Source organism: Dromiciops gliroides, chromosome 4 (genome assembly GCF_019393635.1).
Source record: "Dromiciops gliroides isolate mDroGli1 chromosome 4, mDroGli1.pri, whole genome shotgun sequence".
Taxonomy (NCBI): domain Eukaryota; kingdom Metazoa; phylum Chordata; class Mammalia; order Microbiotheria; family Microbiotheriidae; genus Dromiciops; species Dromiciops gliroides.
The window spans coordinates 202,037,787-202,064,673 of NC_057864.1; the positions used below are offsets into that span (position 1 = coordinate 202,037,787).

At 38.3% G+C, this 26,887-nt stretch overlaps 1 protein-coding gene and 1 pseudogene across 2 annotated transcripts in view; one reads left to right on the forward strand and one right to left on the reverse strand.

Annotated features, from left to right (window-relative positions):
* SLC39A11 (solute carrier family 39 member 11) overlaps positions 1-26,887 on the forward strand; it is a 493,527-nt gene that overhangs the window by 164,947 nt on the left and 301,693 nt on the right. The window lies entirely within an intron of this gene.
* LOC122726991 lies at positions 13,306-13,418 on the reverse strand (annotated as a pseudogene).

Below are 26,887 nucleotides of genomic sequence, written 5' to 3' on the forward strand. Positions count from 1 at the left end.
TTCCAATTTTTTCTCTCTGCCCCAGGTTTTTCCCCCTTTATTGGTAGATAAGATCTCCCAGTTCATCTTTATCTGAAATTAGGGAACATTTTCATACTTGTAAATTAATTAATTAAGCATGATTTGAAGAATTAGGGGACCAGGCAGTGAATGTGAACTTGTGGCCATATGTACAGTGGGCAGTTTATTGGAGGGTGTTCAACTCTCCATTTCTTTAGCTTAGAAAAGGAGATGAGGAGCATGCATGTATTGTTCAGAGTTTTTGAGATCACTTAATAGAAGATAATTGAAATACAAAAACTCATTTGAGCATGTTATTTATAATAGAGTTTGATTTGTTTTCTCTCCATTTTTCTACTCAGTGCCATGGAAAGAAGAACTTTTTAACAAATAGAGCTATGCAACATTAGAACCCTTTCCTATGAAGTAGTGAGTTCCCTTGACATTAAAAATGTTCAAGAAGAGATTGGCTACCTACCTGGTGGTTGTAACAGGGAATAATCCTCCATGGGATAGGGAGTGCGACTAGATGAATTCTAAGCTCCCTTCTAACTCTGAAGATTCTATGATCTCGAACTCAACATTGTTCAATATTGAACATACTATCTTCTCACCCAAATTTGCCTCTCCCCTCAATTTCCCTGTTTCTACTGATGGTGCCACTGTCCTTCTAGTCACTCTCATTGAATCATCTTTCACTCTTCTCTTCTTCACCTTCTTCCCCCCAATCCAGCCAGTTCTCAAATCCTTTTCATTCTACATCTCAAGTATTTCTTGCATTGTTCTTCTCTCCAGCCACACAGCCGCTGTCCTAGTTCAGACCTTTATCATCTTTCACATAGACTTTTTTTGTACCATGAACTCCTTTGACAGTGTGGTAAATCCTGTGAACTCCTCAGAAGAATGTTTTTAAAAGCATAAAATAAAATGCATAGGATTACAAAGGAAACCAAAGGTTGGTGAAAATAAAAATATAACTTTTCCCATCCAAGATCATGGACTTCCTGAAACTGATTTGTCATCTGATTTAGACTATTATTAAGTGTCCTCACTGATCTCCCCACTTCTTGCTTCTCCTCTCTCATTCAATCCTCTCTCATACAGCTGCCAAAATAATGTTTTGAATCTTCAGGTCTGATCATATCACTGCCCTTTGTGTTTTTTTTTTTTTTTTTGTTTGCTTGCTCTTTTTGTTTGTTTTAATGGTGGTTCTCTATTATCAATAGGATAAAATACACACTCCTTAGCCTGGAAAATAAGAGGATACATTGTTTGACTCAAACCTACTTTTTTCCCCTCTTGATACACCTTCCTTTCCTTCTCACACTCTTGTTTGGCCTAGCCAGACCATTTGCTGTTCCCTTATCTCACCCTGCTTTTTTCTACCTTCGTACCTCTGTGCAGATCTCCTCTGTGTGCCTGGAATGCACATTCTCCTCTTTTATGCCTATGGAAATCCTTTTCTGATGACACTCACTGAATCTTTATTCTTCAGGGCCCAGCTCAAGTGCCATTTCTTTAATCACTTGATTAAATGACCTTCCATGACCTCTTCCCCCACCCTCACATACACCTTGAAAGTAATCTTATTTCTTAGGGCACTTTGTCTGCATTTCACCTTTGTGTTTATTGCATTCTAGTTTGTCTCATATTCATTTATATATTTCTCATATCCCCATATTAGATTGCAGGCCTCGGGGACAGAGACTGAGTAATTTTTAATCTTTGTATACCCAGCACCTAGCATAGTGCTTTGAACATAGCCGGTGTTTAATGAATGTTTGTTGAATTGGCTCTATCAGTGGTAGTTCTCTGGGGAAAGTGTTAAATCAGCAGGCGTTTTCTACTTTCTTCCATGCCTGCCCAGCAATTTGGGATAGGGAAATGAAGACGCCTGATGATCTTAAAAGCAGGAGCAGAAGGAGAGGAAAAGGGAATAGGGCCTTCTCGAACCTTAGAGTCTATGAGATAAGGACCCAGCCCATGTCAGTGGCCTCCCTGGAACTTTCCGTGGTCCTGAACAGCAGTGCCCGTGGGCTCATCGGGATATCCCATTCTCCACCTTCTGGCAGCCCTAGGCTTGGAGGAGTGACTCAGGAGCTAGCTGGTTCTGTATTTTTCTCTTTGGTCATATGTAACTCCATGGGCTGCATTTTTGAAATGCCAGTGCCGACAAATAGGACAGCTTGAAGGCGTTGCTATAGTAACCTTTTTCCTCTTCCTATAAGCCAGTGGTATATCTTGGCTTGATTAAAAATGGGTCTTCCTTTCTTTCTCTCTCTGAGGTTTTCTGTTTCTCCATCTCTGTCTTCCAATGTTGATTAGGATCTAAGTCCTTCTGTGTCATGTGATTACCTTGTATCTCAGGCAAGAATGAAATCTTGACAACCTTTTCCACAGTCACTCACAGGAACATTCTATACATTTGTGCACTGCCCAGGACACACAACCTCCACTTCCCCTACACCACCAAACCTTAGGTTCCTCCAACTGTGGCGGTTCTTAATGGAAGATCTTTGCAAACAAGCAAGAACTGATCTGGCCCCTGAGTCCCTTACCTTTCTCTGGGAAATTGGATGTGAGAAAAGTTCCCCTTCAGGCTGCACTTGTCTCTTTGGGTTAGCTAGGCATGGTTGTGGCCCATTAGCCTGCAGTACTAATTAAATGCACTCAAATGATGAGTTGTTAGGGATTGGCTATAAATCCAGGATTGTGAACAGTTGCAAGATTAAATGGGCTGGTTTGGAGACCTAATGAGATGTTTATTATGGAGGAAACTTTCACTGAAGTCACCCTCTCCACTGAACCTCAGTGGCCTTTGCTTTACATTTGTGGTGATAGCCAAGTCCTCAGCTTACCTGATAGGCTTGACGCAGCAGTATTAACCACTCAAATTTAAGTTTATAGCCTGTTTTTCTGTATCTATGTAAGTCACCAGAATAGAGCTCTTTTGTTTTTTGGCCCCATGTCCCATGGCTACTTAAATTTAATAGACTAATTAAAATATTTCCCTCCATTGCCTCTAAACTGATTTTGGCCTGGTCTGAAAGGGAGGGAGGGAGAAAAAACAAACATCAGTAAAGACGTAAGCAGAGATTCTGCCCTGGCATCTGAGTGGCATTCTTTTATTCAACCAAGATTACAAAACTATTCCTTGCCAGTGATTGTATTAAGCCAGTTTAGTCTTTTGGCTTGGTCAGGTTTTTAAGTTTTTTTTTTTTTTTTTTTTTTTGCAATTGACAACAGAGTGTTGAGCAATAGAGCAAGAGATGGCAAAGGCTACAGCAAAAAAAATGCGATTTGAATACTTCGCCATGAGCTAATGAGCTGCCACTTGCTTCCTTGACAGGCTGTAGTTGGGAAGCAGTTGAGGCCCTATAGCTCATTTAGCAAGGTATATGCAAATAGAGGACAACATTTTCATCATGCACTGGAACTGAGTGCAGAGTGGATTTTGATCTCTGAGCCTAGACTTCCTAATGCCCTGTTAGCAGAGGTTCCTGGGAAAGACCAAAGAAGAGAATGTTTACCTCCATTCTTAATTACATATATAAAACTTGGAGACACTTGAGCATCACATTTCATTTGCTACAGTTAGGTGGGCAAACCCATATAATCTCTCTGGCAGGGAATCTTCAGCACTTAGGTTTGTTTTATTTACTAAGCATGATCTCTCATTTGAATGACTGGGGAGTCATTTTCCTTAATGTACAGGATGCTTAACAGATTTTAAAACCAGATTTCAGGAGGTCTGAGACCACAAGGATATTAACTGGAGAGAAATGCAGAATTGGGAACAATAAGTTAAAAGGAAAATAACAATTTACAGACTTTCTCTCAGAGGGATTCTGTACCATGTCTCTTTCTTTTAAAATTTCCAGAAACAGCTTTGTAATAAAATGTTTGACAGAAAATGATGGCAAGACCCTTCCAAATGCTGAGAAATACCTGGTTCAACACTGCAGAAGCTGTACTGGGATAATTTGTATGAGAGCCAAAGGGAGCAGCCAATCAACCAGAGGAAGTATCCTCAGAACATTGGCCTTACACAACCTCTCTCAGGTGTGGACTGGCCCCTGTAGGTACCTGCTACCTTTCATTTGGTACCTACATGTGGCAATTCAGCCTAATAAATCATCTGGGGCTTCTCCCTGATCTTAAAAAATGGCTTTGGCATTTTAGTTGTTTTAGAAAGAATGTTATGCAAATAAAATGAGCAAGGTTGGTCCTGTAGAAAATACATGTATCTTCTTTCCTTGTAGAGGTTAGTGTTTATGGGAGAACTGTGGGTGTGAAACGTTATGTGGACCATCAGATTCAATTCATGCATTCATTAGTTTTGTTAAATTGCTTTTTGTTCTTTATTTTTTCTCCTTTGTTACATAGGGTGGCTCACAGCTGGTGGGTAGTTGGGAGAGCTAAACAACTGGAGGAATTGGAGAGGGCTTCACGGAGGAGGTGGCACTTGAGGTGACCCTTGCAAGAAGACAGGGTTCCCAAGAAGTGATGTTGAAGAGGGCGTATATTCTAGGAATGAGGGATGAATTGGATTAATGCCTGGAAGTGGAAAACAATTTGGAGCTATACCCCGAAAATCACTAAAATTTATACCCTTTGACCCAGTAGTACTACTAAGTTTATTCTCCAAAGAGGTCAGAGAAAGAGGAAAAGCACCCATAAACACAAAGACCTGTGAAGTAGATATTTTTGTGGTGATGAAAAACTAGAAACTAAGGGGGTCCTATCAACTGGGGAATAGCTGAACAATTTATGATTCATGCATGTAATAGAATACTATTATGGTATAAGAAATGGTGGAATGGTTTAGATAAAATTGGGAGGAACTCTTTTAACTGATACAAAGTAAAATGAGTAGAACTAGAACAATTTATATAATAACAACATTATAAAGAAAAACAGCTTTGAAAAACTTGAGAACTCTGATCAATGCAATGATAAACCATGGTGCCACTACCCTGTTCCTTCCACAGATTGGATGGATTTAGCAGGCAGAATGAGACATACATTGTTCAATATGATCAATATGGAAATTTGTTTTATTGATCTATTTGTCATGAGATTCTTGTTTTTATCGTTCAAAACAGTAAAGTTTGGGAGTGGAGAGTGGTCAGAAGAAATGGGAGGAACAGATATTAACACATGTAAAAAATAAGTAAAATGCAAAATATGCATGGAAAGTGAGAGAATAATAGCTAACAGTCCTGTTTCACTGGAACATAGATTGCATGAGGAGGAGTAATGTGAAATAAAGGTGGAAAGCTAGGGTAGAGACAGATTATAAAGGGCCTCAAATGCCAGCTGGGTTAAAAAAAAATTATTGATTAACGCCTATTGTTTTTATATCACAGTCAATTCTGAGGATGAAACAAGTTCTCTTTCCCCTTGGATTAGAATTTCTCTATACAAAAAAAAAAAAACACAGTTAAAGAAAAATATTTGATGCAATGATCTCATCTATATGCAACATTCTGTCCCAGTAGTCTCCTGGTTTTTCTTTCATGAGGAGGGAGGTACCAGAATTATCTAGTTTTTGACACTTGCTGGTTTTTAAATCTTTTGCGTGAAGCCTTGCCTCATTCCCCCAATAGCTAGTGCCCTCCTAAACTACATTGAATTTACCTATTTTACATATATATTTGTATTTATTAATTTTATATTTATGCTGTATATATTTTTATATATACTTGTTTCCTCAATTAGAATAAAAGCACCTTGAGAATAGGAATTGTTTCATTTTTTGGTACTTATATCCCAGCACTTAGACCAATACTTGGCACATAGTAGGTGCTTAATTAATAGTAGTTGATTGAGTGATCTATTGATCAGTTACCTAGAGTTTGACTTCCTTTTTAGTGATCATTGTCCTAATCATTGTGTATATTGTTCTTTTGGGTCTGCTTATTTTTTTTGGTATCAGTTCATGTAGATCTTTCCATGTTTCTCTGAATTCCTTGTTTCTCATTTCTAACTTCACAATAATGTTCTGTTACATTCATACAAAAGGGTTGGGGTTTTTTCAGTTATTTACCATTTGATGGGTACATACTTTGTGTCTAACCTTTGGCTTTGACAAAGAAAGCTGCAATGAATATTTTGGTATGCACTGAATCTTACTTCCTGTCTTCGACTTCCTTGGGGAATCTGCTAAATTGTAGGATTTCAGAGATAAAGGATATGAAAAATTTATTCACTTTCTTGCATAATTACAAATTAATATTTATAATAATGGTACCATTTAGGACATCCATTGAATATTATTAGTGTGCCTAATACATAGCCCCTGCAACATTGAATATTCCGATTTTTTGTCTTTGTCCGTTTCCAAGGTGTTGGGTGAATCTTCAGAATTATTATAACTTACATTTCTTTTACTGTTATTGATTTGAATCATGTTTTCACATGATCATTTAGAGTTTGCAACCCTTCTTTTGAAAGCCGTTTATGCCAAATCAGTTATGTAATTGGGAATAGATCTTGGTCTTACATATTTGTGTCAATTCTCTATGCATCTTGGATATCTGACTTTCTTTCTGATGTAAATATTTTTCATACTCTGGATTTTCTCTTCTTATTCCATCATCACTGCTTTTGTTCATGCAAAACATTTTTATATAATTAGAGTCCCCATCTTTATCTTTATGATCTTTTCTATCTCTTGTTTGGTTAAGAATTCTCCTCCTAGCCGAAGTTGTAAAAGATACTTTTTCTCATTCTTTTATGTTTTATGATGTGAATTTTTATGTTGTGTCAACTTTGAAGATATTAAAATATATAGTGTGAGATGTTGGTCTAATTTTTGACAAACTACTTTTCAGTTTTCCCAGTAGTTCTTATCAAAATGGAGTGCCTTCCCTAGTTATTTATGGTCCTGGGTTTGCCAAATGCTGGGCTACTGTTGTTTGTTATTTGTTATATGATTATCTAGTAATAATGATCTACTGCTCTACTTTCCTGTTGTTTTTTTAACGAAAACCAAACTATTTTGATATTAAATGTTTTATAATATAGTTGAGAAACAAATAATGCTATACTCATATTCATACTGTCTCATTATTTCTTTTGATATAGCAGACCTTTTTACTCTTCCAAGTGAGTTTATCTTGTCTAGTTCTATAAAGTATCTTCTCAGTAATTCCATTGGTATCAGACTAAATCTATGAATTAATTTAGGTGGTTTTGTCACTTTTATTATGTTGACATAGCCCAGTTATGTTCAGTGAATATCCTGAATATCTCTCAAAATATGTCACCTTTTATTTCTGTAAAGAGTATTTTGTAATCATACTTAGAGAAATCTTATATTTCTTGGTAGATAAACTTCCAGATATTTTATGCATTTTTTAATTATTTTGAGTAGAATTCCTTTTATTGCAATTTTTCCTGGGTTTTGGTTACAGTTTCATAGCGATTTTGATGTATTTATTTTGTATATTGCTATCCTACTGAAACTACTAATCTGCTCCATTCATTTATTTGATTATGTATTGAGGGATTCCTAAATACACTATCATGTCATCTACACATAGGGATAATTTTCTCTTTTCTTTGCTAATGTTTATGGCTTTTAATTATATTCTCTAGCTGTAGAAATAACTAACATTTATAGAACTATGCCAAATAATTGTTGTTGTTTGTCCTTCGTTTTGAAAAGGACCATGACATCAGGATGATATCATGACTTATAGTGAATCAGATTTAAGTGAGGGAGGGTTATGTAAGGTCACTAGCCTTACTCTTTCCTCTAGAGCCATTTGGGTCCAGTGGTAAGACTTATATCATGATGACGAGAGATGAACCTTCGTGTTTTAGGACATTTGAGGTTAAGTGCCTTGCCTAGGATCACACAAGAGCTAATAAGTATCTGAGGTAAGATTTGAACTCAGGTCCTCCCAACTTCAAGGCCAGTGCTCTATTCCCTCTGCTAGCTAGCTGCTCTGTGCTAAATAATAGTGGGGAGAGGAAACATCTTCTCGCCCTCTTTTTGTACTGAGGAAACTTCTAGGGTTTCTTCATGGCAACTGCTAGCTCTTCATTTTAAATACCGGCCTTCTCTCCCCAGTCCCTGCACGCCCGTGGCATTTTTTGGGGGGCGGGGCAGTGAGGGTTAAGTGACTTGCCCAGGGTCACACAGCTAGTAAGTGTCAAGTGTCTGAGGCCGCATTTGAACTCAAGTACTCCTGAATCCAGGGCAGTGCTTTATACACTGTGCCACCTAGCTGCCTGCCTGTGGCATATTTTAAAGGAATCATTAAAATTCTTCCTTTTTGTTCAGTGTTTATTTGTTTCTTCCCATTACATTTATTTTAAAGTGTCAGCTGAATTTTGTTACTCTTTGGAATATCATATTTTGATTTTTCCTTTGATTTATTGTAAACAAAGAGTAATCCTATGCTGTTCTGATTGACTTGTCTTAGAATGTGAAAGGTGCTTTCCTCCCTGCCAGCAGTTTGTTGTTTGATATTGTAATTCTGAAGTTTGACAATGATTTTTTTTTCCTCTTGGTGTTGTATGAATTATCTCAATCTTTACCATCTGCTTCCAATATTTCTGGCCAATTTTCTTGTGTGCTTTATTACAGTATGGTTTTAAGGTTTTCTTTTTCATGATGTTTTTTGGGAGGTTTTTTTCCCCTCTTTGGTTACTTTTTGCCTCATATCTTTAAGTTCAATGTCTTGTTCATGGAGTTCTCATATATTCTAATTCTGTTGTGTTTTTTTAATCCTAGTTTGGAATTTATTCTTGTCTCTGCCTTTTTGTATTGAAGTTCCTGTGTTTTCTTTTTCAGAGAACTGTTTTGGAAAATGTTTTTGTCTTTTGTCCTAAATTCTCTACTCTTTTGTTAGACTTACTGATTTCAAGAAATTGAATTACTTCCATACTTCTTTCCTTTTTTTTAGATTTTTTTAAATTATGAAAGTATTTTATTATTTTCCAGTTACATGTAGAGATAGTTTTCAACATTTGTTTTTCTAAGATTTCTAGTTTCAATTTTTTTCCTTCCTCCCCTCCCTTCCCCCTCCCCAAGACAGCAGGTGATCTGATATAGGTTATATATGTACAATCACATTAAACATATTTCTGCATTAATCATGTTATAAGAGAAGAATCAGAGCAAAAAGGAAAAACCTCAAAAAAGAAAAACAACAGTACCATAAACAAAAGAAATAGTATGGTCCAATCAGAGTCCATATTCCACAGTTCTTTTTTTTTTTTTTCTGGATTTGGAGAGCCTTTTCCATCATGAGTCCTTTGGAACTATCTTGTACCGTTGTATTGCTGAGAAGAATCAAGTCTATCACAGTTGATCAACATATAATGTTGATGATACTGTGTACAATGTTCTCCTGGTTCTGCTCATCTCACTCATCATCAGTTCATTCAAGTCCTTCCAGGTTTCTCTGAACCCCTCCTGCTCATCGTTTCTTACAGCACAATAGAATTTCATTACATTCATATACCACAACTTGTTCAGCCATTCCCCAATTGATTACTTCCATACTTCTTTGAAAAAAGATAATGTTCCCAATAAAAGTTCAAGAACCTGAAGGAAACTATTAGGAAAAAGGGGGAAGGATAGAAACATTAGCAGTACTAGACCTCAATCTATACTACAGAGTAGTAATCAGTAAACTTTTTGGTACTGGTTACAATATAGAAAAGTTGGTCAGGGAAATAAATTAGGTACACAAGACCCAGAAATAGTCAAATGTAAGAGCATAATGTTTGATAAACCCAAGGACTTCAGTTACTGAGATTAAGAACTCACTTATTCAAGAAAGACTTTTAGAAAACTAGAGAGCTCCCTGGCAGAAAATATGTTTAGGCTAGTGGTTTCTTAACCTTTTTTATGTGTCATGAACCTCTTTGGCCATCTAGTGAAACCTGTGAACTTCTCATGATTTTTTTGTTTGGTTGGGTTTTTTTTGGTGGGGCAATGAGAGTTAAGTGACTTGCCCAGGGTCACACAACTAGTAAGTGTCAAGTATCTGAGGCTGGATTTGAACTCAGGTCCTCCTGAATCCAGGGCCAGTGCTTTCCTCATGAATTTTTTAAAAACTCATACTTGAAGGAAATACTAAATTTCAGTTAGACATTAGAATAAAAATGGAATTAAAATTTTTCCATTCAAATGCACGGACCTTCCCCCTCCACCCAGTCTATCTTTGTATAAGAAACTATTCACATTGGTTTTATTTTTGTCAAATTGATAATAATCAAGAAAAAAAATTTAAAGATAATATGGCAAAGTAGAAGGTAGAGAGACAGAATATAATCAAAAGGACACACTTGCAGAGATGAAGGGGGCAGGGGGAGATTGGATCAAGTAGACAACTTTGCTGTGGCAAAGAGAAAAGCTATTGCTTCCTCAGAAACAAGGGGGAAAGAAAAAAAGGCCTGATTATAAAATAACATGACTGATAAGCCCAAATGCCTTCCTGTTGACAGTCTCTTGGTTCTTGTGGAGCAGCTATGCCAAGGATTCTTGCCTAGGCACAGAGCAGGCCCTATAGCACCTCCTGTAATACCAGCCCATCAAAAGGTAGGGAGGATTATAGTATCATAGACTTAGAGCTAGAAGACTCCTTGAGGGTTTTCTAGTTCTACTCTTTCATTTTACAGATCATGAAATAGAGGCCAAAATATGCTAAGTGACTTGCCAGGAGTTACATAGTTTGTAAAGAACAGAGTTTAGATTTGAATCCAGAACCTCTGACTCCAAGTAAACCACTTTTCCCACTCTTTTAGAGGAGAGACCTAGGGGCAGCTAGGTGGTGCAGGGTATAAAGCACTGGCCCTGGATTCAGGAGTACCTGAGTTCACATCCGGCCTCAGACACTTGATACTTACTAGCTGTGTGACCCTGGGCAAATCACTTAACCCCCATTGCCCCGCAAAAAAAAAAAAAAAATAAACAAACAAACGAATGAACGAACGAACGAATGAACGAATGAATAAATAAATAAATGCATAAATACATAAATAGAGGAGAGACCTACCTTAGTGGCATTGCTGTAAGATTTTGCTTTGTTTCCTACTCCTCCACCCTCTACCCTCCACCCTAGGCAGTCTCCTTTAGGCGGAAATACTAGGTACAAGCTCACATGAGTAATATTGGCTTTAGATCTCAAAGCTGTCTATTGTTGCTTGTTCCCATTGCTGCTATGTGCTCTATGGAGGAGGTCCTAGTACAGATAACCAGAGCATGTATCCTCATTCAGTACACATGCTCATCATCACCCCTTCACTCATGCATACCACAGAGCAGATACCAAAGGAGGTCCAAGGCAAACATGTCATGGCCACCACTACCAGTATTTCTGAACCTCAACTTACCCTCTGCCATTCTTTCCCACTGCTCACCTTATCCTTCCTTATATGCAGCTGACCACAGTGGCCAACACCATTCTCTCCTTCCACCATCTTTTACCATATAGTAGCCATATGCTCGTTTCTGGATACTCCTAAACATACCAAAGAACTGTAATTGCTCCCTCGTCAGCATCTCAGTGAGAACAATGCAGTGAATTTCCTTATGTGTCTCATGTCTTTCCTGCCTTACAATATCTTTTTTTGGGGGGGGGGCAGTGAGGGTTAAGTGACTTGCCTAGGGTCACACAACTAGTAAGTGTCAAGTGTCTGAGGATGGATTTGAACTCAGGTCCTCCTGAATCCAGGGCTGGTGCTCTATCCACTGTGCCACCTAGCTGCCCCTTCATGATATCTTGAAATGCTGGTATAACATCTCCAAAGATAGCTTCTCAGCTTTCTTTTTTTGTATAGGAAATGCCTCATCTCTGATCTGAGTCAAGAATGTTCTCTTCTCCAGTTCCACAATGTTTTGGGATCTTTGAGCTCAGTGCTTGGTTAAGGAAGATGAGAATACAAGAATAAGCCATTTCCCAGTTTACTTGAAGTTGATTAAACAGGAGGGTTTGACTCTTGGGTCTTTTCTGTGATGTCATACTAAGGGTTCTATGAGACCTTTTGGGCCCAGGTGGATACTTATCTATAAGGTTATAATTGGAAAGGCAGGGGAAAACCTCAACTGGTTTGAGGGGGGAAGGGGGGGGGAAAGCAAGAAGCGAGTAAAGCTAGATAGGTATAATAGGATATTACTGTGCTATAAAAAAGAGTGAACGTGATGAATACAGAGAAGCGTGGGAAGGCTTACATGAAAGTAAAGTAAGCAGAACCGGGAAAACAACACACACAGTGACAACAACAACAGTATGCACACATGGAAAGGAGAAGAACAACAAAACAATCCAATTACCATGACCAATGATAATGACCCAGAGAAAAGGTTTAGGAAGGTAGCGCCTCCTATTATTTACAGAGGTGGGCTGTGCTGGGAGGGAAATACTGCATATGATATCAAATTGTTTTCATTTCTTGGTTACTTTTCCGGAGATTTTTTTCCCCTCCTTTATAAAACATGACTCTCTGGAAGGAGGAGGAAAACATTAGAGGGGGGGGTTAAAAAAATTATTTGTGCAAACCAGAATAATTTTTTTAAAAACCCTCTACATTGATATATAGGATAATAACCAAATAATGTGAGCAAGAGTGTTCCCAGGCAGCTAAGAAGGAACATCAAAAAGATGCCGGGGGGGGGGGGGGGGGACAGCTAGGTGGCATAATGAATAAAGCACTGGCCCTGGATTCAGGAGGACCTGAGTTCAAATCCGGCCTCAGACACTTGACACTTATTAGCTGTGTGACCCTGGGCAAGTCACTTAACCCTCATTGCCCCGCAAAAAAAAAAGAAGAAGAAGATGCCTCCGATTATTTATTTATTTGCAGAGCAATGAGGGTTAAGTGACTTGCCCAGGATCACACAGCTAGTGTCAAGTGTCTGAAGTGGGATTTGAACTAAGGTCCTCCTGAATCCAAAGCCAGTGCTTCATCCACCGCACCACCTAGCTGCCCCCAGATGCCTTGGATTATTAAGTGACAATCAAAGGTAGTCAGATGGAGGTGATCCTCTTGGGATTTTTATTTATCAATTTGTCCTTTCAAAAAAAACAGCTTTATTAGCATGATTGAAAACATTTTTTTGAAGAATAATAGAGAGAGTTAACATGGGAGAATATCAGTTAATAACACTATTAACAGTGTTCAGAACTAAATGACCAGATATATTGACAGTCTTCACTTGATTAGGAACAATCCATATACTGGTTGTATGCAATTGTGACTGTTGCTTTGTCTGAATATGAGTCCCTTTGGCAGTTAAGTATAAAAAGATATCTATTAGCACAGTTGGATTGTGGACTGCATTTCTGGAGTGAAGAACTCTTCATGAATTTGCGTATCATCCTTGCTCAGGGGCCATGCTAATCTTCTCTGTTCTGTTATTGGTCCAATTTTAGTATATGTGCTGCCGACGTGAGCACTAGAGTTAAAAACTGATAAAAATTGTTCTCCGAGAGTCTTTAAAAAACACAACATGACTGTCCTTTTAAACTTACTACAAAGAAATGCATTAGCATTTTGGCCTTAAAATTCTTACATGGTATTTAAAATGGCAATTCCCCAACTCAGTTTCTATGGGGAGGGAGTATAAACATCTAATACACAAATGAATGAATGAAAAAGCATTTTAAAGTGCCCATTGTACTCAACTTTGGGGATTACAAATGGAAAGTAACATAGTAATTTCTTTCAAGGACTTCATATGCTAGGACATGACACATGTAGGAAGTTTTAGCTTCAAATCAGATGGAAAGGGTCTGTGGTCCTTAGGTTGTAATTTGAGTTGGGCTAGATTCCCTTTTCTTACACTCTTCAGCTTGCTAAATTCCTGTCCTGGCGCATTGGGGACAATTTAGTTTAGGTTTAGTCTAATATCTATGGTTTTCCCAAGAAGCAAGTCAGAAAGTACTCAGTGTATAATATGAATTGGGTATGAGACAGGTATTTTTTGCTATACACAAAAGAAATCCTAAAAGACAAAATAGTCTCACAAGTACTCAATCAGTCATATTTATTAAGTGCCTATACTTAGTTCAGTGTCAGACACTATGCTAGTGCTAGGGATGAAAAAAGAGGCAAAGACAGTCTCCACCCTACAAGAGCTTGTAATCTAATGGGGGAAATAATGTGTAAACAAATATAGACAGAGTAAGCTATATACAGGATAAATGGGAAGTAATTAATAGAAGGAAGGAGCTAAAATTAATACAAGTTGGGGAAGGCTTCCAGTAAAAAAATGAATTTTAACTGGAATTTAAAGGGAGTTATAGGGAGGTCAGTAGGCAGATTGGAGGAAGGAGAGCATTCCAGGAATGGATGACAGCCAGAGAAAATGCCCAGAGCCCAGCGAAGGAATGTTTTGTGTGTGGAATGGCTAGTAGGCCCAGCGTCATTGGTGCAAAGAGTTGGAAAAGTAAGATTTAAGAAGATTGGGAAGGTAGCAGGGAACTAAGCTATGAAGGGCTTTAAATACCAAACAGAACATCTTGTATTTGATCTTGGAGGCCATAGGGAGCCAGTGGAATTTATTGAGTATGGTTATGTGTGTGTGTGTGTGTGTGTGTGTGTGTGAAAGAGAGAGAGACAGACAGACAGACATGGCTGGACCTGCACTTTAGGAAAATCACTTTGGTGGTTGAATGAAGGATGGATTGGAGTGGGAATAGACTTGAGGCAGTCAAACCCACCAGTATGCTAAGGCTATTACAATAGTATAGGCCTACAGTGTCAGAGGAGAGAAAGGGGCATATTCAAGAGATGTTGTAAAAGTGAAATTAACAGGCTTTCGATTCGGGGGATAAGAGATAGTGAGGACCAGGATGACTCCTAGATTGTGAGCCTGAGAGATTGGGAGGATGGTATTGTTCTCTACAATTATAGGGAAGGTGGGGCAGTTAGGTGGTACAGTGGATAGAGAGCATTGGCTTTGAAGTTGGGAGGACCTGAGTTCAAATCTGCTCTCAGACACTTACTAGCTGTGTGACCCTGGGCAAGTCACTTAACCCGTTTCCTTAAACATTCAGGGCCATCTCCAGTTGTCTTGATATCTATCTTGCCACTGGACCCAGATGACTCTGGAGAGGAGTGAGGTTTGGTGACTTTGGAGAGCCCTTCCTCAATTAAATCCAATTCACTGCAAGTCATAACATCACCCTGATGTCTTTGAGAACAAAGGACAAACATCAACAACAGGGAAGGTAGAAGAGGGAGAGGGTTTAGGGGAAAAGCTAAATGAATTCTGTTTTGGTTATGTTGAGTTTAAGATGTCTGCGGACATCCATTTTGAGATTCTGAAAGGCAGTTGTATGTGAGGTGAGGCCAGAGAGTTTGAAGTAGCAAAGGTAGATTTGAGAATCATAAACATAGAGATGAGAGCTGATATGATCACCAAGTGAAGTAGTATAGAGAGAAAGGAGAAGAGGACCCAGTATGTAAGCCCAAGGAATGCCAGTACTTAGAGGGCATGATCTGCATGAGAATCCTGCCATGGAGACGGAGAAGTAGTGCTAAATAGGTAACAGTCAAAAGCGAGTGGTGTCCTGAAAACCCAGAGGGAAAAGAGAGTCAAGAACAGAGTGATTAGCAGTGTTAGTGCCTTCAGAGAGGTCTGTGAAAATGAGGATTGAGAAAAGGACATTTGGCATTTGGCAGCTAAGAAGTCATTGGTAACTTTGGAAAGAGCCAGTTTCAGTGGATGCTAAGGTCAGAAGCCAGATTTTAAGGGGTTAAGAAGAGTCGGAGGAGAGAAAGGGGAGTTACCTATTGTAACCAGCCTTTTCTTTTTCTTTTCTTTTTTGTAGTTATGCAAAACATTTTCATATTAGTCAGGTTGTGCAAGAAAACAGACAAAAAACCCTCAAGAAAAATAAACAACAAAAAATTAATCCTCTAATCTATATTCAGACACCATCAGTTCTTTCTCTGGAGATGGATCACATATTTCATCATAAGTCCTTCAGAGTTCCCTTCGATCATTGTATTGCTGAAAATAGCTAAGTTATTCACAGCTGATCATTTTATAATATTGCTGTTTGTATACAGTACATTTCACTTTGCATCAGCTCATATAAGTCTTTCTAGGTTTTTCCTGCTTATTATTTTTTTTTTAGCACAGTAGTGTTCCATCATAATCTTATCCCACAATTTGTTCAGCCATTACCCAATTAATGAGAATCTCCTCAATTTCAGAAAACTTCATCTTTAATCATTTATCAATTGGGGCATAGCTTTTATTTTAATAAATTTGACTCAGTTCTCTATGTGTTTGAGAAATGAGGCCTTTATCAAACTTGCTTCAAAATTTTTTCACAGTTGCTAACTGTATTTCCCTCCATCCTATTCCCTCTCCATGTCATTTATTCTATTCTCTATCTCCTTTCATCCTTTCCCTCCTTCAAAAGTGTTTTGCTTCTGACTGCCCCTCCCCCAATCTGCCCTCCCTTCTATCACCTCTCCCCTCCCCCACCCCCTTTCCCTCCTACTTTCCCACAGGGTAAGATAGATTACTATATCAAATTGAGTGTCTATTTTATTTCCTCTTTGAGCCAGTTCTGATGTAAGTAAGGTTCCCTAATTCCACAGCACCTCCCCCATCTTCCCCTCCAGTATATAAGCTTGTTCTTGCTTCTTTTATGTGAGATAGTTTACCCTATTCTGCTTCTCCTTTTCCCTTTCTCCTAATGCATTCCTCTCTCACCCCTTAATTTTATTTTTTAAGATATCATCCCTTCATATTCAACTCATACCTGTGCCCTCTGTCTAAATATAACACATCCAGTTGCCCTGATAATGAGAAAGTTTGTGTGAGTATAACCAGCCTTTTCAAGGAGTTTAGCTACAAAGGGCAAAAGAGATATAGGATGGTAGTTAATGGGAATGGAAGGTTTGGGCATGTTGTAGGCAGAAGGGAATGATCCAAAAGACAGTGAGAGACTGAAAAACAAGTGATAGAGTGGAGATGACACATGGTCCAATCTTTTGGAGAGATGTGATGGAATGGAATCTCTTGAACAGGTAGAGGGGTTAGCCTTGATAAGGAATAAGGTCACTTCTTCCTGTGAGACAGGAGTGAGGGAGAAGAGAGTGGCAGAAGGCACATGAGTGATAAGAGGTGAGGAAGAGGGAAGAAAAGGGAGCTCATGGCAAATGACCTTGTTTTTTTTGTTTGTATGTTTTTGTAAAATATGAGACAAAAGTCTCAGCTGAGAGAGTGGGGGGAAAGAGAGTCATGGGAAGTTTAATGAGGGATGAAGAGGTTTGGAGTGGCTCCACATGGGCGAGACTGCCATGATGCTGGTGGGCAGAAGGGCCACTGGAGTTCTTGAAGTGACATGATGGCACCTGGATGGTCAAAGGAAGAGGCCAAGCTGTTAGCTGTTTCCCCTTTGACTTAAGGTAGTAATCTGCTTCCCTGCAGCTGTTGGGGAGAGCCACTCATACCATAACATCTAGCCTTTTCAGTCCTGGCCAGCAACAGCCAATGAGTACGTCCTCTCCAATGTGCCCAGATGCTGAGTCACACAGGTGGTCAGCCAGAAGCAGCCTGGCAATATCGATCTATATTCAGGATCTGTCCCACCTACCTTACCCTGGGTTTTGGGTTAACACGGTGTTTTTCAAGACTATGTCCCTGTAAAACTCAGAATTCAATCGTACAAAAACATTTCATTTCTTTGGGTTTAGGTGAGCCTAATACTGAGGTTATTAGATCACCTACTACTATGTTGATTGATTAACATTGTCTCTTTTTCATAAATTAAAAAAAAATGGCCCTCATACATGACCTTCTCTATGAAAACAGAGGGTCACATCTCCTTTTGAAGTGAGAACGTCTTAAGGTAACCCTGGGTACTTATTTAGTAGATAACACTAGACTCTGGCATCTGGGTTTGTTGGTATGGGCTGCAGGCATGTATTTATACAGAGAAAAAAATGAAGATTCCTTAAAAATGGATGCCTGGTAACAGGGGTGATTTTTTTTTAAATGGATTGAGGGGCATTTGGGTTAAAACAACTTCAAAGCTGTGAGTTTAGGAGTGTGAGCCATTCCAGCTTGAATGTATTCAGAAACCATCTGTGCCCTCTGCAATGTATTCTGTTATTGGACTCAGCCTGGCTTTTTGTTCAGTGCTGTGATTAACAGGGCGTGAACACACATTACAATGTGTGAGAACGTGGAACTGCAGAGGATGACGAGAAATTCTGGCCAGTTTGGAGGCCTACTTAGCTTCAGAGGAGCAGATGGCTACTGGGCAGAATTAAGATGGGCTCCCCAAAGCATCCCTAATAAAAAAAAAAGGCAAGTCAGTTTGGGCTACTGTAAGAACCTATTTGAAAGCCTTATGTAGCAATGCCACCAAGGGGAGGAGGCAGCATTTTGAACAGCAGGCACCAGCAAGCAACATTGTACACAATTTCCTTTTCCAATTTATTTTACTCTATCTGCTTTAGCTTCTTAATGCTAAGATTTGGATTTTTTTTTTTTTTTTGGAAATGGAGAGAAAAAAAATCCCCAGAGCCTGGAGACCAGAAATATTTGAACTATATAGTACAGAAAACCATTTTAGATGTATTCAGGCTGAGAATTTCTACTCTTCTGCAATATTCCTTTTGTGGTTTCTCACAGCTTGTGACCCTAAGTGGGAGTATGACAGCCATCTCCCCCACCTGATTCCATAAGGAGGAGGATTTTCTTAATTTTCTGTGGATGCTTGAGCTGGGGAGTGCTGGAATTCTGAGCACACCTGTGTAATAGAATTAAAAAAGTAAATCTCCATCAGATCATGAATGGCCTTGGTGTTGACACTTCCCTGGATGAATTGGGCATAGAGCTAACTGTGTATTGCAGTTAAGGGTAAATTCCAGAGCTCAGGGCTTGGTGTAAGGGGCTGATAGTGTTGAAGGAGCTCCCACCAGCAGGGGTTCTTAAATATTATTTGTGTCACCTGTGAACCTCTCTTCAGAATGCTATTTTAAAATGCATAAAATAAAATACATAGGGTAATAAAGGAGACCAATTATATTAAAATACAGTTATCAAAAATATTTTTTAAACATCAAGTTTATGGATCCCAGGTTCTACTATAAGTTCTATAGGTTATACCCCTATACTAGAAGAAAAATGAAGAACCAGAGAGCCTTCTTGAATAGGTAGGGTTGATTTATCTTGAGCTTCCCCCTGGCACTTGAATATGAAGGCTTACTTAATCACAGGAAGCTTCACTCAGGAGAGTTATCAGCGCTATATGAAAGCTACTGTCATTGTTCAGAAATTAAACTCAATATTTCTAAAGCTTAGTCATTGCCATCTTTGGAGGATGGGGTGGGTAGGAGGCAAAGAAGGGCGTGTATCCATAAATGAATGATTACCCATTTGGGTTATCAACATTTTTAGAATTAATTTTTATTGACATCTTTTATTTTTATTTCACCTTCACGTCCAAATATAACCCTTCCCCTTTGGATGTTAACATTCTTAAAATCATGTTTTAATATGAATGCAAGCAAATGAAATCCTAACACACCTGAGCCTGCGTTTGGTATGTAACTTTCAGCTGTCTGAGTTTGTTTGGGGCTATTTATTTTGCTTCTATGTTTATAGGTATGTTGAGTTCTCTTAAGAGTCTTTATCTGCTGTATGATTATAAAGTCAGTCAGACATGTGAAAAGCTGAAAGGGGTTCTGCATCTCAGGCTAAAAGTATGATTCTCTCCAGTCAAAGTGCTTTCCTCAGCACCCAGGTAATCTTGAGTGAGCAGGAAGTAGTTAGGTCTTGAAGTGCCCAATGAATCAGAATTTGCCTTCTAACCATCTTGAAGAACTTAGAGAATATGATTCCAGATAGGAGCACCAAATGATAGTCTCAGGGCCCCTTTTAATTTCCACCCCACCTCTACGCACCTGTATATTCTCCATTGGAGCACAACCAGCCAACAGGTTTTTGAGATATTTTGCTAAATGAAGGACATAAGGGGCAGAGGCAACAAAGGTAGTTTACATCATTGGAGAATAATTCTTGTCTGTGTCACTCTCCTACTCAGAAACCTTCAGTGACTCCCTATTGTCTGTAAAATAAACTACAAATTCCTTAGCTTATCATTGAAGACCCTACACAGTCTGGCTCTAGCCTACTCTTCCATCTTTAATTTATGTTACTTCCCTTCACATAGTCTATATTCCAGACAAATAAGACTGCTAGCTCTTTCCCAATATCATCCCATGAATCTCCTCTCTCTGTTGGTTTACTTACTTGACTTATTGAAATTAGTTATTATTCAGGGTTCAGCTCAGATTCTCTCTCTTACATGGAGTTTTCTCTGATCCACTGATTGATATTCATTTTTAGTTTTTGAGAGACTACAGTGTCTCCATAGGTTATATAGAGTTGTACAGGGTGGGCCAAAAGTTACAATGTTTTAATAACTTTTTGAAAATTATCTTTTTAAATTTTTTGCCATTTATGAGATTTGCTTTCTCACACATAATATATTCATTTCCTATTTATACTGTATATGATGCTATATTGTGAATTAAAAACAAAAAATAAAGGAGTTATTAAATAATGAAACCCCTTAATGACTTTTGGCCTATCCTGTATATGATTTTTAATTATATTCCAACACTGGTAGAATTTCAGTATTAAAAGATGTGTCTTTTCAGATGAAATTTGGAGTCATTAAAGAAGTTTTGCAATTTTCCCAAAGACAATCTAGCATATTCTCCTGCTTCAGTTTCTGGGTCCAACCCTTTGTTCATTTCCAATACTGATAGAAGGGCTCAATTGATTCTCCATATCTGGATAACAGGAATTCTTCATCCTCTTGGTTTTTCTTGTGTGGATAGCTAGGCCAAAGCCATTTAAAAATGAAAATTAGGAGGATAATGAACAGATGAAATATGGAAAATATCTATAAAGATCGTTAGACGACATTCTTCTAAAGCAGTAGAGCAGTAGATGTAGATCATAACATCAGAGTCCCAGGATATGCTTATAGAATAAGTAGGATGGCACTAATGAGAACAGAGAGGAAAATCAGCTGGTTGGGACAAAGTGTACAAAGAATGGATCCTTGCCCAAGCAGCACATCTCTGAGAACATTTGGAGATCGAGTTATAGTGAGTGTGTGGGAAGGAAAAGACAACAAAGGCATGGAAAAAACCCTCATACTTTATTAATACCAAAATAAGATCAGTGAGAGGACAAGTCTACTCTCCCATAACACTTTAGAGAGTACATCAAGGGCATCCTTGATGAGGGGGCTATAATGGAATAAGCAGACTTTTGTAAACAATATTATACGGCAGATCACATCTTTACTGTTACACAGTTGAATGGAAGATGTTGAGAATATAAAATATTACTAGACATGATTTGTTGGCTCCAAAAAACATTTGATTCAGTAAAGCAAAATATCAACTTAAAGATCCTTCCCCAGCAAGGGGTCTCCCATGCATATGAAAATTATGGAAGATTTATTACAAGATATATCAATAGACATTCTTGTTTGATGACAAACTTCTGATTATTACCAGGCATACATTGAGGAGATACATACTCACTAAAGGTATATCCCCACTATTAGCTTGCAAACTCCTTGAGATCAGAGGCTTATGTTATTTTTCGTTTTTTTTGTTTTCCTATTGCCTACCATATTGTCCTGAATATAGAAGGCACTTTATAAATACTAAATTTAATGACCATTCATTTCATTCAATCAATAAACATTTAATGACTTTAGGATTAGCCCTTTCCATAATGAATTAAATGATTGCCTACAAAGCATAATTTGAGGGTTGCTGCAAGGTTTTGCTTGATTAAAACTATTTCCCCCACCCGACCTCACTTGAAATTCCTGGTATTAGAGTTATTCATTTGGGCTAGACCAAAGGGGCAGAGGTATTATCTTCAAAGGGCATTGTTAGGTTGCACCTATCTCATGGTGACTCCCTAGGACTCTTTCTCACTTTAGATAATTTATCATGCTAGCTAGTTGGTGCTCTGGAAGACAGAGATTCCAGCCCAGGAATAACCAGAGATATAGGACTGGTAACTTTCCCTGAGAGAGAGCATAGCAGGGAGAAGTCCATGGGATACACTGCTATGGAAGATTGGCCCAGGAGGCAGAGGCACCGAACTAGGAAAAAAGTACATGAAGAGGGTACTTGACTAACTGCTTTGGTACCAAAAGGAAAACTTTAAAAAAACTAGATTATTGTTACCTTTAGTAACACAGGCTTTTTCTACTAAGCAGCAGCTATAGCCAATTCTTTTTTGGGGGGTGGGGGTTTGGGGATGAGGTAATTGGGGTTAAGTGACTTGCCCAAGGTTACATAGCTAGTAAGTGTCAAGTGAGACGGAATTTGAACTCAGGTCCTCCTGACTCCATGACTAGTGCTCTATCCACTGTGCCACCTAGGTGCTCCCAGCTATAGCCAATTCTTTTTTTTTTTTTTAAGTTTAAGGATGGCCTTTATTTTTTTAAAAAGTCTTTTAGTACTACAAATTACAAAGGAAGCAGATCACAGTAGAAACCTATTAGATAGATACATAGTATCTACATATGAAAACAACATATACTCCACTCACAAGACTATCAGTTATAATGCTCTTCCTTATAAGGCTATTATACTTTAGTTTCAAATTATATTATACTTCATTTCCTCAAGGTATACTTTTGCTTTTAAACACCAAATTCTTGGCTCTTAATGGCACATGCTAATATAGGGCATACTTTACTGATGTCCTGGTGACACTCTTTCCAGCTTTGGTGAAGAGTTTCAAGAACACCTTATTTCAAAATGGTTACTTAAAATATTGTTTTCCTACCACAAAATTTAGCTGCCAAAAATGAGGCAACAATCACCTGCTCATCTTCTGTCTTACAAAAATCTAGTGTGTTCAGTTTTTCTTTATTTTTAAAATAATATTTTCCCCCAATTACATGTAAAAACAATTTTAAATATTCATCTAAAATTTTTTTGAGTTCCAAATTTTTTCCTTTTTCCCCTCCCTTAACTCCCCTCTCCCTAAGACAGTAAGCAATTTGATGTAGGTTATATATATATGCAGTCATGTAAAACATATTTCCATATTAGTCATGTCACAAAAGAAGAAACAGACCAAAAAGTATGTAAGTATGTTGGGGGGTGGGGCTGTTCAGTTCTTTATTTAAAGTCATTCATTCATTTGTAAGTATTTTTGTTGAGATGATCTAGTGTTAGCTCCTCTCTTCGGCCCCCCCCCCCCACCGTGAGGGGAGGCAGGGCTATAATTTCATTCATGTTGGGAAGCCCTGAGGTGGAAACTCCTAATGATGCCCATTGGAACCTTGTCTATATCTTAGACTCTCAGAGAATTGTCACTGAGAGGCTGACTGCCTGTGGTCATGTAGCCTAGCTCCAAGGCCTCCTCTTTATCCATTATGGCATGCTGCCCTTTGTAAGTACATGGTACATTTGTAAGTATGTTGCTGTGTTGGGCTCTCCATTTGCTATAGATTGGAAAGATTAGAGTTGATGTAACTGGATTTCATTTAGTCCTTTAATGAGATTTATTTAAGGAAGCTCTGCCAGTGGGTATTATGCTGAATAGCCCATTAAAGCCATATTGAATTAAATAAAGTCTGCTTTATATAGGCTGCCCTGGATCATTGTTTAGAGTTCCTGGGGCTTAGTCTCTTTGAAGTTAATATTTATTATGATACAAGAAGCCCACTTGAAATAGTGCTGGTATACATATGTTACTGGGAGGTATTTGAAGGACCTTGGCAGGAAGCTGCCTAGTTCTCACCATCTTTCTCCTACTTAAGCCAAAGGAGCCTCCTTGATCCTATTACATAGCTTGGTCCTACACTTGCTCTGAAACCAGTTCTAGCCCCAAGTAGGAAACATATGATGAACATCTCCCTCAGAAGGTAGGTGGGCTCCTATCAAATTCCATTCTTGTTCCTGGTACTCATACCTAGATCCTCATCTCTAGTTACCCAAACTTTGTGACCCAGGTTTCTGACTTTGTTGTTTGTTTCTTGATGTTTGGTTTCCTCCAGTCTTATTTCCTGAGTTTTTTACTCCTGCCATAGCTGATTTCCTATGTGGTATGCGGTACCTACCAGTTTCTCTTTGTTTTGACCTCTAGTCTACTTGACTTACAATAGCTGTCAGCCCCGCTTTAGAATCATAGAATCCTATAGTTGGAAGAGACTGCAGGGCCCATCTAGTTCAACACATGAATCAGGGGGAGCCCATGACTTTTTGTATTTCTCAACCTGTTTTTCCAACCATATTCTGTCATGCCACATTGAAGATAGGTTGGTGTAGTGGAAGAAGCAATGGGGGTTGTGAAAGGAAAACATATTAATACTGCTCTTTGCATTTTAAGCACAAGTCTGCCAGAATTCTATGTCCAAATAATTTCTATCTTATATATAGAGATGTCCAAACAGGCGTAGTTTCCCCATGCCCTCCACCTTGTCTCTACACAAGATGACCAACCTACCTACCTACCTACCTATCTATCTATCATCCATCTGTCTATCTATCTATTAATCTATCTATTTAGTTATTTGGCGGGGCAATGAGGGTTAAGTGACTTGCCCAAGACCACACAGCTAATAAGTGTCGAGTGTCTGAGGCCACATTTGAACTCAGGTCCTCCTGAATCCAGGGCTGGTGTTTTATCCACTGTGCCAAATAGCTGCCCCTAGAAATTTTGAAAAAAATAAAAGAAATTATATTAAAATATAATTTGGGGTTAACATACCCACACGGGAGTCATTACTCAGTTCTTTACTAACCCATTCCTTTCAAGTGTTCTCCTGAGGTAAACAAACAAAAATTTCCTCCTTGTGATTGTTATGGTAATCCTTTCTTCATCTATAAGGACAGGTCTGTAGCCCAGTCACTTTCTGGTTTTAGGGAAGGCAAGACAAGAGATAGTATTATTTTGCTTATTACCATTAATCTGTTTCTCCAAGAAAGGCCCTTTTTCTTTTTTTTGCTTGACCCACCTCCAAAGACATAAGTCTGAAAAGGGGATTTAGGCCAGAGAAATATTATTAATATTTCTAGAGGAACCAGAAAGGAGGTCTTTTTCATATGCTTTCCCCAGATCTTGGAGCAAATTGCCCATATCTAGAGACAGTTAAGACAGAGGATACTAGGTACTATCAGATAAGTATATACCCTAAAGCAGATTTTTTTTTGTTTTTAGCACAGAGAAGGAATAGATTTGAATTAATAGCCAGAAATTCTAAAAGGGAAGATAGTCCAAATCTCTTAAAAAAAAAGATTCAGAAAATACAATCCTGAATGCCATCGAGTGTATGTGATATGTATGTGTATGAAGGGGAATAACTATCTGAAGAATTTAGAAGTTCTATCAGGCTAGTGTCCTCAAAGATAAAGTGTAGAATGAGCTTTGAAAAATGCTAAGATCTTTAAAAATTAACAAAAAAATCCAAACCCAAAACCTAAATTGAAGGCAGAAAAAAAGCTCCCTGATATGGTCAAATGGTATAATGTTCATAGAAATTAGAGAGGAAATGAAACTATTCAACTATTTTGCTTCGGTAGTCTCTGTCTAGAGAGAATGATCTTCAGACTGAAAAAGAGAGACCAAAAATGCTTAAGGGGGAATTGAAGATTGAGCTAGAAAGAGACAACCTAAGAGCTGCTCTAAATTACTTCACATCTCGTTTTGAGTATTTATACCCCAGGGGATTTTTGAAAGGACTCATAGATATGATTTCCCAAGTTACTGTTTATGACCTGTGAGCAGTGACTGAGGATAAGAGGGTGAATGGGCAAAAATATCCTGATTTTCAAAAAGGAAGTGGATTCTTTAAGATGTAGTCTAAGAACTTACATTATTTGGAAGTTCATGAGAAAAGTACATCATGGCTTTAGTTGAGTACTGTGGTAAAAATTATTGGAGTTTTAGCTGACTCATTTGGGAGTGGCCATACCTGGCCCACCCTGAAGTTACATATGCTACTGAGGTCAGAAGGAGAACTCTCCATAGGCAGTTTTTGAAGGACCTCTCCTTTTGGGGAAGGAAGAATGAATGCTCCCTGAAGGGAGGCAGAAGCTCTTCCGGAATGCGAGCTCTCTCTCTCTGGCTTCTGCCCTTCTGGTGGCACGAGCAACTATAGACTTTCCAGGTTTTGGTGAATGAACACAGAAAACTCTAAATTCCTTTGAATTAGCTTAATTGGAAACGATCTGGAGATTGCATAGGCTAAGTTTAGAGTTAAGAATATTTATCTGTATTTCTTTTTCGTATTTCCTTATCTTTTCTTTTTATTAGTTTCACCTTTGTTGTTTAATTAATTCCCAAGTAATAAAATCTGATCTTTCTATGAATTAAAGCTGTAAGGCTCCTTTATTATTGGCCCGGGAGAAATATCTAAAAGGGCAGTTCAGAGAGGAGGGTGAACCTAAAGGTCCCTCATATTTCCAGGACCCCAATATTTTGGTGAGTCACCCAATTAACGCTCCGTATATCAAATTTTGGCCCTCACACTACAAACTCTATGTAACTTAACATTGTAATTTAATTGTTATTAAGAAGGATTTTGTTAGATGCTGCATTTATTAGAAGTATTGTTTCAGTCACTCAAACAATAAGCATTTATCAAACACCTACTCTTTGCTGCACTATGCCAAGTGTTGGAAATATAAGGGCAGTCTCTACTCTCAAGGAGCTTGTATGATAATGGAAAAGACAGCATGTACATGTATAGGTATACTGTATATACAACTTTTATACATATATAACATATATACAACTTTAATCAAATACAAGGTAATCTTGAGGGGAAGGCATCCACCAAAAGAGAGGATAGTCCTATTAATCTTTGCTGATTAGATCATGCTGTATTCAGTCTTAGGCAGT